Genomic DNA, 20,133 nt, shown 5'->3' with positions numbered 1-20,133 from the left:
TCGGCGGGAAGCCTGCTTCTCCCTCTCCCACTCCCCCCGCTTGTGTCCCCTCTCTCGCTGTGTCTCTCTCTGTCAAATAAATACAATCTTTAAAAATAAACAAATAAAACATGATTATAACCAGTGTTTCCAACAAAGCCTAAACGGGCTACACCAAGCCCTGAGAGTGAGCAAATGAGAGACTTACAGATATTTTCCCCCCCCAAAAGCCTCATTTGTGTCGAGGGCGCCTTATGACTTTAGTGCCATCTGTTCCTTTCAAAGCGCTTCCTTTTATTTTATTTCCATGTTTATGATTCCCAGCATACATAGTTCCATAATGGGGGTTTACCATACCCAGAATGCCGGTGCCAGGGATAATGCAGGTGGAAGCGTCGCCAGCTGTTGTAAAGAAGGTGCGTGTCCTTTCAGGGAAGAGAACTTGAGCATAGGTGCGAATGTGCCCAGCCGTCCAGCAAACACACGAGAGCAGATGCAAAATGAGCAGGCGGGAAACAATGGCTTTGGGACCGAGGACAACCCCAGTGTAGGCGTGGCAAGCCTGGCTGGAAGGTTCGGGTACTAGCATTGGGGGCGGGGAAACTGCACCACGACGAACAGCACCACAGCACCTACCCCCCTGCAAAGTCAGCCTCGGAGCCCCATGTTGCGAAAGCTCCCTGGGAAAGGGCTCTAGACTCGTGTAATTCCACGCAGGGGGAGCTGTTGGTCGTGGCTCTGGGGACGCTCATGGCTGTTGTCACGGTCGTCATTTTACTGCGGTGGCGGTTGCCAAACCAAAACAGAAAATGAAGAAGAGAACAACTCCTATGAAAATATTTCCTCTCCAGCACACAGAACTTGTTGGCTGAGTTGGAGTTGTATTCTCTCTAGGCCCCTGCCATCCTCTGCGCTGTCAAACGCGTAAGATTTGTGGGTGGCGAGATGATGTCATCTGTATTCGGCAGCTTGTAGTAATTTCCACTCCCGGCCCTGCTCAGAGGTTGAGATTCTTGCAGGAAATGGGATCTGAGCTTACAGACGAAAGCCTCACTTTTCTTTTCCATTGACATCCCAATACTGTCCCCTTTTGCGGATGACAATTGTGCTGTCACCGACATTATGTCATACTATCTCCCTTGAAATGGCCTCATCGAAGCGTGTGAGCACAGCTGTGAAAACAAAACCGATGTTACCGTGAGCTCTGTAAATCCTCGAGGCACATATTAATGAGTTTGCCGTTTTGAAGTACTGTCAAAAATGTAATGGCAGAGGCGTGGCCACTGCGAGTGAGTCAAAAGCGGGATTCAAGAGGTCGGGAGGCAGTGACACATCAGGCCTGGCCGCTGGGCTCCTGTCATGTGCGTCCCCAGGGCGTCAAAGTGGGGGCTCCACGGCAGCTTCGGGAAATGTGCCCCCGGACAGCCCGAGGAGAAACTGCCCCCCTGCCTTGCTGAGTCATGCTTAGACCACAGGATGGGGGGCCGCTTGTATGACCAGGTTATCGCCAGTGGATGACCAAGGGCAGATCAAGGGATGCTGTCATATTCTGGACACAGCACTGACCCTAGCGCTCTCCAGATCTGAAAGGTGGAGTCCCAGCTACAGCCTGTGATCCCAAATCTGGAGAAGCATCAACAACCAAATAGAACAAATGTACAAGGACCAGATGCTGTCAGCTGGCGGGGCAAAGCAACAGAAGGCTCCTGGTGTTGGAAAGGAGCTTCAGCTGACAGGAGGTGGTGTGGAGGGACAGGAGAGGATGAGGCATGACTAAATGTGGATCAAAACGTCAGCCAAAGGAAGGTTCACTTCCTGTATTCCACAGATGGCAAACACCGGCGAACTCACAGAACTGCATTACTTTGGGGACACCAGCAGTGACGTCATCCGTACTTGCTGTGTGAAGTGCCCCTTCTGAGAACCGGGGGCACACACCCATACAGCCGCAGATGGGGTGGGCTGTGGGCAGCTGGGGCCGCAGGCTGCCCTGCTTCACGGAGAGCTAGCATTGTGCCTGGAGCTCTCCTAGCAGCTTCGCTTGCTCTCTTGCTCTTTGGTCTCGGCGTTTGCGGTGTTAAAATGGGCAGAGAGGACAATAAGGAAAGGAAGGTCACCACGTCGTCAGACAAGGGTGCCTCCTTCAGAGAGCTGCGTCTGGCAGCAGCCGTCTGGTCAGCGGGCATCTCTTCCGAGGGTGCATCTGTCCTCCCAAAATGGAAGGCCATTCTGAGGTGCATTCTCACCCAGCGAAGGAACGAGGTGCGTGGTGTTTCACTTTGCCGGGGCTGTGTGACAAGCACCACACACTGGGTAGCTTAAACGCCAGAAATTTATATTCTGACAGTTCTGGAATCTGGAAGTCTAAGATCAACGTGTCGGCAGGACTGGTTTCTTCTGACGCCTCTCTCCTTGGCTTGTAGACGGCTGAGTTCTCCCTGGGTCCTCAAGTGGTCTTTCCTCTGTGCACGTCTGTGTCCTCACCTCCGCTTCTTTTAAGGACACCCATCCTATTAGATTAGGGCCCACCCTCCATGATCTCATTTAACTCAATTACCTCTGTAAAGTTCTCCTTAACTTACATACAGTCACATTTTGAGGTTCTGGGGGTTGCAACTTCAACATGTGAATTTGGGGGGCACACAATTCAGCCCATCCATAACACATAGAACCCTCAGGGTCTGTGCGCCCCCCAGCTAAACTCAGGCATGCTTACTACGCTGACGAGACAGAATTGCAGGGCTGCAACTAGGGGGACCACTCAAGAACCTCGAACCCTGGACCATTTGGACCTGGCTTCAGAGCTCTAGTGTAAAATTCTGTCACTAGTCCTTTTTTTGCATTTCAAAACAGCTCTTCATGTCTTATGCAAGGGACAAAGTTTCAAGCTGCTGTGGAAATTTTTTTTTGCGGGAAAGAGTGGATTTCTTCCTTTACTTCTTCCAAAAGAAGTTTCCAGGGTGTAGGGCATTTCTTAAAATCCATATGAGGTCCTCATTATTGTGTCTGTTTTGCAGACAAAACACTTCGCCAGGAAGTCTTTGGCAGAGGCAGCCCTGGAGCTCAGAAATTCCAGACTCCTCAAGCCTCAGTGAGACAGATGTGAGCGGTTACCAGTGCCCACACACACAGTCTGACTGCACATAGCGACGAGATGCACCTAAGAAGGCCCTGGGCTGCTTCCTGTGATAGGAGAGGGAGGACACCACTGCACGTGTAGGGGTTTGGCTGGAACAACAGGAATAGGACCGCTGTGTTTTGAAAAATGCAGAGAGATTTTTAATGGAGCAGAGAAGTTATAGTTACATCACTGGGGCTTGCCCATCATTAAATGCATTTGGTTTATTTTATATTATGTCTGACCTACGTGTGTGAGGCTGTAGGTTCTTCCATGTTTAGTAAAAACACTGAGCAAGAAGGCACAACTGAATAAATACCAGATATTCAAGAACTGATTTTTTTTTTAATTTTAAGTGATCTTTTTTTTTTTAAATTTTTTATTCTTATGTTAATCCCCATACATTACATCATTAGTTTTAGATGTAGTGTTCCATGATTCATTGTTTGTGCATAACACCCAGTGCTCCATGCAGAACGTGCCCTCCTCAATACCCACCACCAGGCTAACCCATCCTCCCACCCCCCTCCCCTCTAGAACCCTCAGTTTGTTTTTCAGAGTCCATCGCAAGACCTGATTTTTAATGTTGGTCAAAAGGTACACGCCTTCACAGTTGTCTCATTATTTCGAAGCATGAAGACTGAAGACCTGATTTTGTTGCCTTCATGCAATCAGTTATTGAAGTGTTTTCAACTTCGGTCTTCTTTATACTCATGGGATTTTTTTTTTTTTTAAAGAGGGAAAAAATAGAAGGTAATGACATATGCAGAAAAAAAAAACTGATTTGGACTAAAACTCCTTAAACAGATATTTTTATTTCTATGGAGACATAAGTTTACTGACAATTTAAAAAGAGATGAAAATATATGGTGTAAGTTTTTTTTTTGAAAACATCTCTCAAAGTTTCCATAAGGGTCTCTGTTTATAAACAACTTTAAAATTAATTTCATTGCCTTCGGTGCCAGGAATTTAGACTCAAACAAGGGACATCTGGATATACTCATTAAATGAAATGGGCACTGAATGAGGCATCATTCTATGGAAGTTAAGAGGAATACACTGATGCTTTCTTAAATGCTTGAATATACCAGCGCTAAGTTGTTTTTTTTTTTTTTCAGAGGTGAATGCTAATTCACTCTGAAATAGTGTACATAGAATAAGTGTTACAATATTTCTAAATTAGCTGTTTATAAAATAAAATACCATAGGGGATGAGGAGTCTTCCGTTGGAGAGTGAGGGCATTCGCTTTCACTAGAACTACTCAACTCAAAGCAAACAAACTCATGCATAGGCTCGCTTTAATCATGAAGGCAGTGTCTAACTTACAGTCTATTTAATCTACAATGCAAAAAGGAAATGCAAGTTCTAATTTCTCAAGTTTAGAATGTGCAATTTTGGAAAGGCCATGTTGTTTCAAAGCAAAGGGAGAGGAAGAAAACCCTGCTGTAATCACTGTGCCTGAGCTAATTCTGCTCTCATTTAAAAAAATGTTCTGAGACTGCTATGCACTGAATATTCATATCCCCCCAGATTTCATCTGTTGAAATCCTAACCCCCAAGGTGGTAGTGTTGGGAGGCGGGGCCTTTGGGAGGTGATGAGGTCATGAGGGTGGAGCCCTTGTGAATGGGAGGGGTGCCCCCCAGAGAGTGCCCTCGCCCCTTCTGCTCTGTGGGGACACAGCAAGAGGGGGCCATCTATGAACCAGGAAGTGGGGCCTCCTCACCACACACCAAATGTACTACGCCTCGATCTTGGACTCCCTGGCCTCCAGAACTTCGAGATAAACATCTGCTGGTTATAAGCCATCCAGCCTGTGGTGTTCTGTCGGAGTGGCTTGAATGGGCTAAGGCAGGCACTTTGGGGTAAAGAGGCTTGGCTTTTGGACACATTTTATTTCTGAACACTCATCACCCACCAAGTCCTAAATTAATAACCTGGAAAAATTGGGGAAAACACCTATTTACATAGAACGCTGAGGAAACAAATCTCAAAATGGCAGAAATAAACTTGTCCCCGGACGCATGGCATGGCTCCCGGGAAGTAAATGGTCAAGTCCTGGCCCCCGTGGTGGTGTCTCTGGGCTGGGAGGGCTGAGTTCTGGAGGAAAGAGTGGGCTGTGAGGCTAGCCTGGAAGGTGCCCTGTGAGGTCTGGCTGGGCAGATCCCCCAGCCACAGTGCCCGCGCAGCACTCGGAGACCCAGGCTGCTGGGATGAGTGAGTAGCTGTGGTTTCTAGCTCGGGAGAGGACGTAAGTGTGAAGGTGATTGTAACCGTGGTAAGCAGCCTGGTGAAGCTGAACAAGAGGCTGCCAGGAGTGGTGGGAGCAGCGGCCCTGGATGGTGGCCCGTCTTTGGGGATGCAGCAACAGCTATAGAGAGAGATGGGGCTGAAGGGGCAAGTATGCAGATGCCAGCTAGGAGGCCTCCCCATCATCCTGGTGCGAGGCAGAGTGGTTCCACTATAGATAGAGACCAAACCCCCTCGTCAGCAGAGCCTGTTGCTCTCCTGCTCTCCCTGCTACCCTCAGGCTGGCTCACTGATTAGCAACAATCAGCAAGCAAGAATAAAACTAATAGGCGGTCCACGGAAAGATTCTTCCTCATGAAATCCGACCAGTCAGATTCAGAGAAAGTGCGTATTTTTGAAAAACATTTGAGGCAAAAAATACGAATTCCAGACAGCATCTACTCTTTACTGTCAACATTAAAAAAATATGGTCTCCATAAAATTAGATGAACTGTGAAATGAGGTGACAGTGGAAGATTACGCTGAGATATAGGCAGAACCATACAGAGAAGTAAATGAGGTTTTGAATAAATGTGTTAAAACCAAGCAGATAATATCAGAGTGTCATAATGTATTCAAAGCAATGAAGAGCAGAATTATGCCCAAAATGCCAGAAATTATTTCAGTGATAGAGAATACAGCCTAGGAAATATATATATATAATGCAAAAAATAATGAAAAAAAAGAAAAAGAATATGCGGTATTTCATAGATATACAATGGAGATCCAATATGTGGATAACTGTATTTCTGAAGAAGATACCAGAACAAATGGACCAAAGCAATATTCAAACACATATAAAACTTCCTAAAGACCTCAATCTCCCAATCAAAATAGCTCACTGGGTACCAGGCAAAATGAAGAGATTCAAATTCTTAATAAACCCTGGTGAAAGTTGCAAAATGTATGTAAAATAAAAAACTCTATAAATGCCCAAAAAAAAAATAAAAAAAAAAAAAAAAAAAAAAAAGGAAATGCAAACTGGTCTCAGAGTTCCTTTTCATTTTTTTAAGATTTTATTTATTTATGAGAGAGAGACAGACAGAGTGGGGGGAGGAGCAGACAGAGAGGGACAAGCAGACTCCCCACCGAGTGTGGAGCCCGACGTAGGGCTCTATCTCAGGACCCATGAGATCATGACCTGAGTGGAAACCAAGTGTCAAGACACTTAACCGACTGAGCCACCCAGGCGCCCCCAGAATTCCTTTTTTTTTTTTTTTTATAATATAGATCCTAAAATCAGTGACACAATTCATGTCTATAGAGTTTTGAGGGAGAAACTTTGTGACCCCAAATTCCTTATGTAGCCAAGCTGTCTGTCACTCTCAAGAACATAAAAACATTTTCAGAGATTCCAGGGCTCAAAATATACAATCTGTGTACTTTTCATGGGGGGAACCACTCAGATGTGGTCCACAGTCTGGCACCATCATGTCACCTGGGACCTTGTTGAGAATGCAGAATCTCAGAACCAGGCTCTACCCCAGATCTACTGAATCAGAATCTGCATTTTAACAAGATCACCATGTAATTTACATGCACATTAAAGTTCAAGAAGTACTGCTTTAATAAACCAAGTAATTGATCAAAATGTAACCCCCCCTCCAAACAGTAAAGTCACAGCTAAGGACTGTAGTGAACATTTAAATTAAATACCATAGACTCAAATCTTAATAAATGTATATTGAAAGTTTACACATACATTTATATAACATAAAATCATAACCTGAAAATTAATGTCTAAAATTTAACATAAATAGGGAAAAGGAGTAGATGACAGGAAATAAAATGAGCCTATTGTGTCTTATGGTTCAAAGATATTCAATTGAATTCTTAATTTTGGACGTTTTATCCTTGAATTGGTAGACAAGTATGTCTTCAAATATGTTCTTGAAACTCTTAAAGATAAATGATGACCAAAATATAAAGTAGCTATGTAACAAACTATTTGAGAGGAAAAAATTCATAATTCATAATGTAAAAGAAAAAATAAAAAATTTAAAAATTGAAGAATGAACCAGAATACATTCTTTGTGAAAATAAAGGTAAATGGGATTAGCTCCCTTACTGAAAGAATTAGTCAGATTTTTGTCAATGAAAATAGTTTTATTGCTTATCTTCAAGTCAAAGAAAATGGGAAGTACAAAGCAGACACAAAAATTCACCTGAGGTGCCATTATACACAAATAATCATTATAAGTGTTCTGATGGTCATCTTTCTAGAAAACGATTCAGTTTTTAGAAATGGGACAGTACTATGCATGTAGTTTTTAAACCTACCCATTGGATATGATGTGTGTAGGCATATTTGTTATTGTTATTTGTTTGGTATTTTCACAGTTAGATTCCCTTAGATCTGTGGTTTGGGGTAGTTCATTAATTTTGAGAATTTTGTTTTAAATATTTTTTTTCTACACAGTTATCTTTCTTTTCTCTTTGAAGGTATTTTTCATCCAAATTACCATGGTTTTCTTCCCCCTGGTATTTCTATTTGACTTTCCCTAATAGTTCCCATCTATCTGCTGAAATTTCCCATCTCTTTATGCATTTCATATACTTTTTTCCCCTAGAGCATCTAACATATGAATTATAGTTATTGTAAATTCCTTTTCTGATAGCTCCAATATATGTGTTGCCTCTGAATCTGGTTATATTTATTGCTTTGTCTCTTGACTTTGGTTTTTAAATTTATTATTATTATTATTTGATCTTGTGCATGTGTCTTGTAATTTTTGGTTGAATGTTGAATTGAACTGAATTGAATTCATTTTGTTTGAATATCATGTATAGAATAGTCACCACTGAGGCAAATAGTATTTATACCTGTAAATGGGCACACCTCTTCCGTTAGATCATTAATATTGAGGAAATGTGCTCAGGAGTTCAGGGAGCTTTGACTTGTACTGTTGTTACAGTTACCTTCTATACACCACTGGCTTCAATTCCCCTAGGATTACCTTGTGCTGAGGTGGGGCTGGGGTTCCAGAGGGTTTTTCTCAGTGTTCCTGCTCCACCTTCAACTTTCAGTCTTCCTTGTTTGCCTGCTCTCACTGTGCTCTTGTCCCCTCCCCAGAAGTTCTTGCTTATTGCGTGGTGCCTGTTTGTCTGGTGGTGGGGAGAGGGAAGGAGCAGCTCTCTGTTGTGCTGGTCCAGCATCCGTCTTAGGCTCGGCCTGTCTGCCTGGGTCTCAGGAGTGGGGCTTTCTCAGTGACGCTGCTTCTCTTCTGGAGAGCCCAACTTCCCTGTATCTGTGGCGAATCTCGAATGGGCCAGTTCCCTGCCCCTCCTTTGGATGTGGGAAACCTCTCTTCATACTGGTATGTGATCCTGGACCCAGAATTGCTTCCTGCTCCTTCTTCAAGGGTAGAGGATGTTGCTTTTTCTTTTACCTTTCCCCTAGCTGCTCCAGTTTCCCATCCTGCCCCAACCACTTTCTCATGAGCATCTGGTTGAGGTCCAGGTGCAAGATCCCATGTGTGAGTGCAAATCCCCTTCGTGTCTCTGCTCCGGGGTTTGTATTCTCATGCTAGCCCACACTTGGCCTTTGCAATTTATTTTAAAATCTAGCTGAATTCTTCTTACCCACACGTACAGTCCCAGCATTTCTTCCCCCTGTGCTCTGGCCAGAGCTGAGTCCATGCTTGCGACCCATCTTTCCTTGGAGGAGCCTGATTTGAGTTGAATTGAACGATACTTGTTGGCCCTGCGTCCTCAGCTCTCTGATAAGCTCATGAAAAGTTACACTGTTATAGTTTATCTGTTTTTCTTTTGTTGTTAGGATGGGGAAATACTTTTTCCTGCTTTTGACATCCTTGGTGGAACCAGGCATGGTTTGGAATGCTTTACACGTAACAACTCACCACTGCCTTACAGCAAATCTATAAGGTAGATATTATTGTAGTCCCCATTTAGATGAAGGAATTTATGCACAGAAAATTTTCATTACCCCCAAGTCACATAGCCACAAGGGTGAGAGCTGAAATTCAAATCTAAATTGTCTTATGCAGTGGCTGCACCATTAACCACTAAAATGTACTGTCATGCACATTGTGAATGGTGTGAATATACCTTTTTTTTTTTTTAACTCAGTCCCCTCCTAAGGGATATAGGGTTGTTTGCTATTGTAAACAATGCTGCAATGAACTTGTGAAGTTTTCTCCCAAAGATAAGGTCCTCAACCAATTGCTCAGTCAAGGGGTATGCTTATTTAGATTTAAACTACCTATTGCCAGATTACAACTAAGAAGCATTTTTTAAAATGAAATTTAAACTGTTTCCAATTACAAAATTACAAAAGTGATATGAAGACAGTCTCATTGCAAAAAATTCAAATGAAAACTGTTAACTGTGTATGTATGTGCACACACATGCACACACACACACGGCTCACTCTAATCCCACCCCTCTCCTTGTGTCAGCCAGGATCACAGTTTAGTATGTATAGCAGATAGGATTTTGAAAGGCAGAGAGAGCATTTCATGCAGAAAGCATAGCATGAGCAACATCTGGCAGGGCAATAAGGAGACCAGCCTGTCTGGAGCAGAGTTACACAAGGCAAGACATAAGTTTGCAAAAGCAGAGGGATCTGTGAACCCCAGGCAAAGGATGTGTGGTATCATGTCATAGGAAATATAGAGCTGTTCTTTATTTGGGGGCAAAGCAGTGACATGACAAAGCTGCTTCTTAGATTCTTTTAGACTATCCCTTTATTAATGTTTATTATTTATTATTAATTTATTGGCCATTAATCATTAATTAGATTATCGTGGCCCAAATTGTTGTGCATGGAACTGGTAGTAATAGCCAAGATCCTGGGGAGAGAATCTGGGCAGGAAGTGGTGAAGGCCAGAGCCAATGAGTGGTAGGAAAACTAGAGGAAGACATGTGGAAGGAGACTTCTCCATAAGCTGACAGGTGACCTACTGGAAATTATCAACATGTCAAAGAAGTAATGAGCTTGCATACTGTCATGGCTGAACATGACAGCTTCTTAAGTTAATTGTTCTCTTCGTTTACCCAGCTTCCATTCCATTGTCAAGTGCTATCATATCCTCCCTACTCTGACGCCGTACCTCTCTCTGCCTTTGCTCCCTCGTGACTAAACCACCAGCCTGGCCAAATCCAACACCTTGTCTAACCTGTGGCTGCACTATCCAGCACATTCACTGCGGAGCTGTGGCCAGAGAATATTCCGGCATGTCACACTGACTTCAAATGGGTCCTCAAGGCCACCAGGCAATCATACCACCCTGCCCTGGTCCCTCACTTTCCCATCCTTTTCTAGACCTCTATTTCGGACTTCTCTTCCCTCCCCAAACCTCTAGTACTTCTTCCCCCATCTTGGGTTTCAGCTCCTGACCTTGCTTCCCGTTACCATGACAAAGGAGAAGCAATTGGAAGAGAGTAAATGCAGGTTCCCACCACAACCACAGCTCCCCACCTCTCTGGACCATTGCTCACCCCTGTGCTTGCCTCCTCTTATCACAGGCAACTGGCCACGCTCCTTGGGCCAGCCCACCTCTCCCCTGTGCAGCTTGTGACATCCCCCCACACTCCCCCGGGAATAGCGCCCCACAGAACCTCCCCTCTCTCTCCCACACCATCACTGCTTCCTTCTTTTCTGGACCAGCCTACGAACGTGCTGAATTTTCTTCCATATTAAAGAAACAACACCCTCTCGGCCACACTCCCCCTTCTTGTTGTGTTCCTTTTTTTTTTTTACAAGAGAAGTTCTTAAACTTTATATATACTCATTTCTCTGCTTCCTGTCTTCCTGCCCCTCTTGAGGACACTCCAATCTGATTTTTGCTGCCACCTCTCCACCCAGACTTACCACGATCAAGGTCACTGTGACCTAAACATTGCCCCATTCAGAGCCAAGCGTTCATGCCCATCACACCTGACCTATCGGTCAGATGACATGGGAATGTGCTGTCCACCCTGGCACATATTTGAGAGGGAAGGGGGTTCTTGTGATGATCACACCTGGTCCCCAGGTGCAAACGGGGATTGTCCAGGGCAAGTGAAGACATATTAGCAGATTTGCAACGTCTATGCACTCCTTACTCGTTGAAACATTTCCACTCTTGCCCTTCAGGGCAATGGTTATCGGCTGTCCTCCCACTGTGCTGGCAGCTCCCATCAGTCTTTTTTTCAGGATCCTCCTCATCTGCCAGTCTTCTCAAAGGTGAGGGGTCCCAGGGCTCAGCCCTTGAACCTCTTCTCTTGTCTAGATTCTCTTGCACAGGGATGTCGTCCTGTCTCATAGCCTTAAATTTCACCTACATGCTAATGATCCTCAAATTCCAATTTGGCCCCATCTCTCCCCTGAACTCGAATATCCAACTGCCTACTTCGTGTCTCTACAGGCATCTCCAATTTCACACGTTCAGTTCTGAGTGACTATTTCCCCCCAAACCTGTTTCCCATCAAAGTGAATGACATCTTGATCCTCCCGGTTCCTTGAGCTACAAACCTCCACGTCCTCCTTAACTCCTATCTTTGTCATACAACCCTCATCGGCTCAAGCAGCAAATCCTATTGGCGTTTACATCAAAAAATGTGACTCACCAGCTGGGATGCCCGTAACCATGCCCTAAACCAGTCACCTCACTTCCACGCTGCCCTCCTCCTGTTCCTCAACACAGTTCTCCGCACGATGCTGCGGAAACCCTCCAGTGACTTCCCTTCTCATTCATAAAAGCCAGCCTTCCTTCTCCCTCTGAACTGCCTGACTCTGGCTGTCACTTTTCTGACGGCCTCTGCTGAGACACTCCCCTTCAGCCCTTCCGCTCCAAGTCCCCTGCTGCCGTGCCCTCTGCTGGGATGCTCTTCCTCCAAATAGTCACTTCTGTTACTCCCTCGCTGCCCTGACATCTTTACTCAAAAACCACCTCCCCAGTGCACCCTTCTTAAAACATCAGTCCCATCCGAACCCTAACACTTCACATCCCCCTTCCCTGCCTTCTGTTTGCTCCTTGCCACTTACCCTGGACTAACAGTCTATATCTCCCTGATCTGGAAGTTCTATGAAGGCAGGGGTTTTTGTCCATTTTAGCCACTGCTGACTCCCCAGCACCTAGAAATGTGCCTGACACAAACTACACACCGATACGTGTTCAAGTGAATTTTCCTGCAACTGGGTACCCGACATGGAGGTAGACATGCAGCTGTTACAGCAAGTCAAGGAAACCAGACATTTATCTTTGCACGTGAAATACTACCTAACCTTAATAAAGCTGTTCGTGAAGATTTCTGCAAAGCATTAATGGCACAAGATATACCACAAATAAAAAGCAGTCTGTGAGCAAATAAGTTAGGGAAACACTGCATTGGATACTGTTGGGGATTCACAGGGTGTGTTTTCATATTCAGATCGCTGAGAAATCCTTTGGTGAGCACACTTGTATCTTCTCATTTCTTCCCCATTCTCACTTCATCTGGCCATTCTTTTATTCTTCCCGGCTTCTTGGCACACCTTCCCTGGGTTTGTAGTCACATCCCCAAGTTTGAATGAGAGTGCAGGGCACTCGACCCTAATGCAGGGAGACCTCTGTTGGAAGCTAGCTTAGTGAAGAAGCAGGTGTCATGCAGAAGCCATTCCTGCAAGGGTGGTGGCAGGGTGGCAGCTGCAGAGGTTGAATCCAGTGTCCTGAACCCAGGGTGGGACAAGCAGAGTGTGCACCCAGAGGTGGTAGCAGGGGCGGCTCCATCTGAGCAGTACTGTGGTGTGATCTGGGCATTGTTCCTGGTTGTTTGTTGAAACCCAGTGTTCTGCAAACATGGTGGGGTCAGAAGGTCAGAACCCTTTTCTTTCTTTCTTTTTTTTTTTTTAAGATTTTATTTATTTGAGAGAGAGAATGTGAGGGGGAGAGTAGAAGAAGAGGGACAAGCAGACTCCATGCTGAGCTCAGAGCTCGATGATGCAGGGCTGGATCCCAGGACCCTGAGATCATGACCTGAGCCAAAATCAAGAGTTGGACGCTTAACCCACTGAGCCACCCAGGTGCCCCTAGAACCCTTTTCTCAAGAACCCCCCTATTAACTTCCAGCAAATACCAGAATCCCTTTGGTGGTCTGTTCCCCGTCTGTATTCTCAGGGTCCACCAGGACCCCCTCCAGGAGCCCAGGGCCAGAGAGCCCAGCTGTGCATCATCTAATCCCAGGGCTTCTCAACACTGGGTGCAGGGCCAGGGTATCGGTACTCTTTTCAAGACCCAGCTGATTACAGTTTGCAGCCAGAGTCGAGAACCACTAGTTTAGGTAAACCATTTTCGTGGATTCTGACTTTGGAATCGTGTTCTGGGACTCAGGCGGCCTCGAAGAGCTGCTTTCTAAGCACCATGAGTGTAGCATGTCCCCCTGCTCATATGAAACATCACAGACGACAGCCAAGGCCACCACTGCCAGCTAGCGCAACCAAGAGAAGAGTGGAACTGCTGAGAAGAGCTCGGTGAGAAGTCCACTCTCCTGCTCCCAAGCCCAGGTGCTGACGTGCGCGTCTCTGCATCAGCCTGTCGGCCTTCCACCCCGGGAGTGTATGGGAGAATGTGGGAGAATGGCAGGATTTCTGCCACAATCACACCCACCGGATGAGGAGCTGGGAGCGTGACCGGTCAGAAGGAGCAGAAGGAGCAGCACGTGCAAGGACTAAAGGGAGCCATGGTGAAGAGCCTGAGTCAGATGCCCATGGACTTGCACAATGGCACAGTTATTTCCGCTCAGTGGTCACAAGCCGTTCAAGAACGTTTACAGTGTTCCCCCTGGCGTGGATCCCACGTGGATTGTGATCTGAATCTATTATGTTACAACGTGTTTCTCCATGCTCGTTGACTGTCCAGGAGGAGGTGGGCCGTGTGGCCCAAGGAGGTTATGTGGGCAGCGAGTAAATATCACACTTTCAAACACTGAAAATAGCTCTTCTTCTCCGGGTGAGTCCAGCCTGGGACATTGCTTCAGTCTTTAGACTGCTTCTGTAGACATTCCCTGATGCAAGCAGTCCTCTAGCTCTGCCCTCCTCCTCAACCATCACATTTGAACAGTCACATAGGCTCATTGAGAAAAATGGTTTCTCCTCTTTAGATGCACCTTCCAGAATGTTCTGACCGACAGAACAACAGGATGTAAATGCTTTGAGTACCTGCCTAAAAGTATCATTTTCAGCCCAATAATAACTCAGGATGCACCTGTTAAAGTGGTTCCAATGGTGGCATTTTCATTTCTGTATTAACAGAATGTTCTGTGGGGTCCTCTTCTCAAAGTGACAACACACTGGGGTTTCATTTTACTCTCAGGAGGTGGAAAATGCAAGCTGTAGTTTCCCTCAGCAGCAGCTCCTCCCATTTCAGCTCTGATTGCACTCACTGGGATGAGGACAGCTTTACAAACAAGAGGCTTTGCACACCGTGTGGGCTGCCCGTTGGGATGAGGGCACAGCTTTTGAAGGCTAAAGATTTACAGTAAAAGGGACGTGTAACACCACCATTTGTTCACAGTGGTAATACTTGATACTAGCCTCCATACCTCCAGCCTTCTCTGCTTGGGACAAGGCTGTGATCGTAAGGGTCCTTCCTGAAGGATGCCCTCATTTGAGAGCCAACAACTCTGCCTTTTCATTTAGTCCTTCATGCATTCATTCAACAAACACGTCTAAGTGGCTGCACCGGACATCATGCTCACAACCCGTACCCTGTGAAGCCTACCGGGGAAGCCGGACACTAAGCAAACAGTCACACAAACCAATAATGACTGTTAATGACTGTTCTGTTCAGGGGAATGGAGAGAAAGGATAGTTATGATGAGAGCATAGCCGAGGTAAGGGCTGAGCCCTGCTGGCACTCAGCAAAGTCTTCCCTGAGAGAGCTGTATTCACTTCCTGGTGTAAAAACTCCATGTTTCCACCCACTCTTAGGCTTCCTTGAGCTGGAAGTCAGGCTGCTCAGAAGTGGGATTCTAAGCTGGGGCACTCACAACTGCCACCCTATGAAGTAGCATCTCTGTTCTTCATGAGGGCTGGGAGCTCAGAGGAAGGGGCCAGTGATGCCGAGCCACTCGGGGGGGAAGGGGTGCTGGATGGCTCGTGCAGGAAACGCAAGGCTGTGATTGGCCTGGGTAAGGGAGAGTCCTTCCAGACACAGGGAATAGCCTGATGTGTATTTGGAAAAGAGTAAGTCATTTAGTCTTCCTGGAGCCTGGGAGAGAGACCTGGGCAGAAAGATGGGCTCCTTCACCCAACACTTGCTGAATGTCCACCATGTGCCAGGCATTTGGGTTCTAGGGAGTGGTGACCGTGACAGATAGGGCTGTCCTTCACGGGGCTTACTGATGGACAGGAGGGCCAATGAACTAACTTAACACATGCATCTGCAACAGAAGGACATCAGATTGTGCAAAGGGCCGTGCGGAAACCACGCCGCACAGTGACGGAGACCATGGGGTGAGCAGAGAGAGGCTACGCCAGAGGGATGCTCGGGGACGGTGTCCCTGAGGAGGCGATGTGGGGGCTGAGAGAGCTGAGGGGGCCACGAGGCCGGTCACAGGAAGGGAGCGGAAACAAGCCTGGGGCACTGTAAGTGGAGGGTATTAAGAATCATCCAGAAGGGCTGGAGTCTAGGGGAGCAGAGGGCACAGGGGTATGGGAGGAGACCACGTCTTTCCTGAAGGCCCTTGGAAGCCAAGGCAAGCAGTTGGGACCGCATCCTAAGAAAAAAGGAAGCCACCCAAAGGAAGTTAAGTGACAGTGTAATGGTTCAATTCTAGCTGCTGTATGAAAACCAGACTGGAGGGACTCAAGGGCGAGTTACATCAGGAGGCTCTCGGAGCAAGAGAGTGGAAGGGAGTACGTTGTTGGAGATGTGTTTCAGAAATGGAAGGGACAGAGCCCGCTCGGGTGAGGTGGGGGCTGGGGTGGGGCCCAAGACGCAGCCATAAGGAAAAGGGAAAGGAAGGTGTGCAGCCTGTGAGCAAACCCCCCGGGAAGCAGCACTTACCAAGTGGAGACACTGAAGGATGAGCAGACAGCTATGGGGAGTCCTGAGTTTGGTTTCGACCATGCCGGTAAGAGAAACAAGCGGTGATATCAAATAGATAGCAAGAGCTTGGAGAAAGGTCTCAGCTGATATATGCACTATGGGGTCATCATGGAGATAGTGTCTAAAGCCATGGCTCTGAGTGAGGTCCCCTGGGGGTGGGGGGTGAGTGTAGCGAGAGAGTGGGCTGGAGGCTAAGCCCTGAGAAACAAACACCTTAGGGGTTGAGATGAGGGGCCTGAGGAGTGGCGAGGAAGGTAGGAGGCAAATCAGAGAAGCTGCCACCAGTCTCGATCATGAGTGGATCCAGATGCAGCCGATGTTCTTGTAGGAAGCCCAGTAAGATGAGGAGAGCAAAGTGTTCCTCTGACTCGCCAATGTGGACACCTTTGGTGACTTTGGTGTGGTGGGTGTGGGAGCCACAGTGGCCTAGGCTCAAGAATGAGTGGAACGTGAAATGCAGAGAATTCTTTTTTTTAAAGATTTTATTTATTTATTTGAGAGAGAGAGAGAGAGAGAAAGCATGAGCCGGGGGAGGGGTAGAGGGAGAAAGACAAGGAGACTCCCTGCTGAGTGGGGAGCCTGAGATCATGACCTGAGCCAAAGTCAGACGCTTAACCAACTGAGAGACCCGGGCACCCCGAATGCAGATACTTCTTGAAAGATTTTGCTATGAAAGAAAAGTAAGGAATTGGGATAGTAGCTGGGATATTGTGAGGTTAAGGGAGGTTTTTTATGTTTAAGTTAGGAGATCTAAAGTATTTTGTACATGCATGGAAATGTCTAGGAGAGACAGCGCAGTTCATAATCCATGCCAGAGAGAGAGAGAGAAGATCCTGGAAGGAGCAAAGCCCTTGGAAGGATGAGCTGAGATAATGTCAATTTCTTCTGGCTGCTCTGAAAAACCACCATGAACTTGGGGGCTTAAACAGCACACATTTATTCTCTTACAGTTCTGGAGGTCAGAAGTCCAAAATTAGTTTCACTGGACCAAAGTTTCATTGTCAGTAGGGCCACAGATCCCTCTTGGAGCCCTAGGGGAGAAGCCATTTCTTTGCTTTTTTGTTTCTAGAGCTGCATTCCTCCACTCATTGTTGCTTTGTCCATCTTCAAAGCCAGCCGTGAAGCATCTTCAAATCTCTCTCTGCTCTGCTTGCCTCCTGCACTCCTTGTGTAGTCAAATTTCCCTCTGCCTTTCCCTTATAAAAACACTGTGATTACATTTCAGGCCTATGTAGATATTCCAGAATAATCTCCCCACCTCGAGATCCTTAATCTAATTACATCCGCAAAGTCTCACTTGTTCTATAGTAACGGTCAGAGGTCCCAGGGATTAGGACCTGGATATCTGGGGCAGGGGAGGGGGTGCATTATTCAGCCAGCCGTGGATGTGCTCTAGAGCACTGTAGAGGACTGTCCTTTGCTAGGAGGGGGATACTTCTTTCACTCTTTTTTTTTTTTTTAAGATTTTATTTATTTATTTGACAGAGAGAGAGAGCATAAGCCGGGGAGCGGCAGGCAGAGGGAGAGGGAGAAGCAGATTCCTGCTGAGCAGAGAGCCTGATGCGGGGCTCAATCCCAGAACCCTGGGATCATGATCTGAGCCAAATGCAGACATTTAACTGACTGAGTCACCCAGGCGCCCTCCTTCACTCTTTTAACCAGAAGGAAGGAGAAAGGTCTCATGCAGGTTTGTGTAGATTTGGTGGTGCAAATATGAAAGAGTGCTTTTGGCTTCAGTGTGCTGAGAGCAGTATGAGGTCAAGTTCAACAGAGAGGGTGAAGAGGGGAGTGGAGGGGGGTTGTTGGTAGAGCTATGGAAGCACGGCACAGAGTGGGAAACCAAATTCTCTCTCGGGCCTTGTCAGTATCACTGCAAGAGAACGTGGCAAGACATCAAGTATGAGAATTCATGGGATCCAATTTGGTCAGAGGGCAAGGAGCACACAGCAATCTGGATTGTAGTGAGCAGATGGGATCAGGCGCTCAGAGGTCATGATGAGGGGACACTGAGCAAGTGGACTCTAAGTACAAGAGGTGTTGGGCAGAGTGCGACGCCTTTAATTCAGATTTTGGAGACAGTGCAGTTTCAGGTTATAACAAGTTCAAGGGTTTGCCTTTGGGAAGGAGTCACTGAGGGACAGAGAGGTGGGCCATCCACCTGGATGCTGAAGACACCAGGAATGAAGACACCAAAGGGGTGGCCAGGAACCAAATCTTCAGTGAACGGGGGAGAGGGTGGGGGGAGCCACCTGGTAGAAGTTAGATGACAGAAGTGGGTGGGTGACTAGGATCAGAAGAGCAGTGGACGCCATACCCAACAGCATCGCTTGAATGGCAGCTAGGGGTTTTGCAGGAGGAAGGGGAAGAGATGGTTTGGAAGGAGCAATGGAGAGCAAGGAAGCCACCTTCCTTGCCTTTACTTCCTGGCTCTGAGGGATTCAAGGTGTGAAAGAATAAGAGGCTCCTGTGGTGGGAGGCCTCCTGTATTTCTGTTTGTATTAATTAAGCTAAGGAAAGACATGTGCTAATCTTGTGTTGGCCTCTCTTGGTAGCACAGGTGAAGAGTTTGGGGGGGGTGAAGTTTGGCGGAGCATGGGGATAAAAGTTTCTAGTGGTGAGTGAGTTTCACAGGACACAAAGCACACGGAAGCTCCTCATGGAGGGCCTTGAGTATTTTTTTACCATGCATGTGGGGGGCAGGGAGGGTATCGAGCAGCAAACTATCATGGTCAAAGGCAACCTTTAGGAAAATTAATTGTCCAGGTATGTGAACAAAGGAGGCCCTTAGAAAACTACTGCAGTAGACCAGGATTAAGGTCTAGTCAGAGTAGGAATACTCGGAATGATCATTGGAAGAAACGTGGTTGGTCTGAATTACAGATAAAGGAAATGAGGGAGCAAGTGAAAGGTGAGCCCCATTTTTCAAGCTTAAGTGGTTGGGAGAAAGGTTTTGAAGGGAAATTGACGGTTGGTATTTGGCAAACCGCGGTTCAAGATTTAGTAGTTGCTGACCCCAAGAGTGGAGCGGGGTAATGACAGGTGAGTCAGTGGGAGCTTCCGCTGCCGTCAGGCCAAGTGTAACTGCCTGGAGTTTCCCAGATTGAGGATAATCAAGGACCAAGCAGGATCCCAGGAAGCAAGCCACTGATGCTCCCTAATTTATCTTCAGATCCCCAGGGCAGAGCCCAAAACTCAATCACCATATGCAGTAAGGCACGTGTGCAGGTATGAACGGTGAGGTGCCCAAGCCCAGGGGCTACCTCTCAGTCATTCCACAAGGGGGGCGCAGCCAGAGTAGGGGCGTCCTCACTCGTCTTTGGTACCTTAATGCAGGGGTGCGCAGGAGGCCACCAGCCGGTGTCTGGAGGATGAGCCCCGCAGGACTTGTTTGAAAGAGGCCACTTGGACCTTCTCTCCTTTTCACCCCCAAGTGAAGGCGGGGCGGGGATAACAGGCCAGGGTTTCACTTGGAAAGCGGGTTTCATCACACCTCTGAGCACAGGCCCAGAATCAGAGCTGAGGTCGGGCCAAGCATTTGACTCATTCAGGTGCAAACCCCACCCACTTTTGCTCAAACGCTTCCATTCCGCTGACGGCCGCTCTTTTCTTCCTTTCGCCCGAAATCCCCGGGGTCTTTGTGTGTGTGGCTGAGCTTAACCGACGCCGGCACTCCTGTCTGTGGCTTCCCGGCCTGCCCTCTCCGGCCCTCCACCGGTCA

This window comes from Neomonachus schauinslandi, chromosome 8 (genome assembly GCF_002201575.2).
Source record: "Neomonachus schauinslandi chromosome 8, ASM220157v2, whole genome shotgun sequence".
NCBI classification, from domain to species: Eukaryota; Metazoa; Chordata; class Mammalia; order Carnivora; family Phocidae; genus Neomonachus; species Neomonachus schauinslandi.
Note: the sequence above shows the minus strand (reverse complement) of the source record.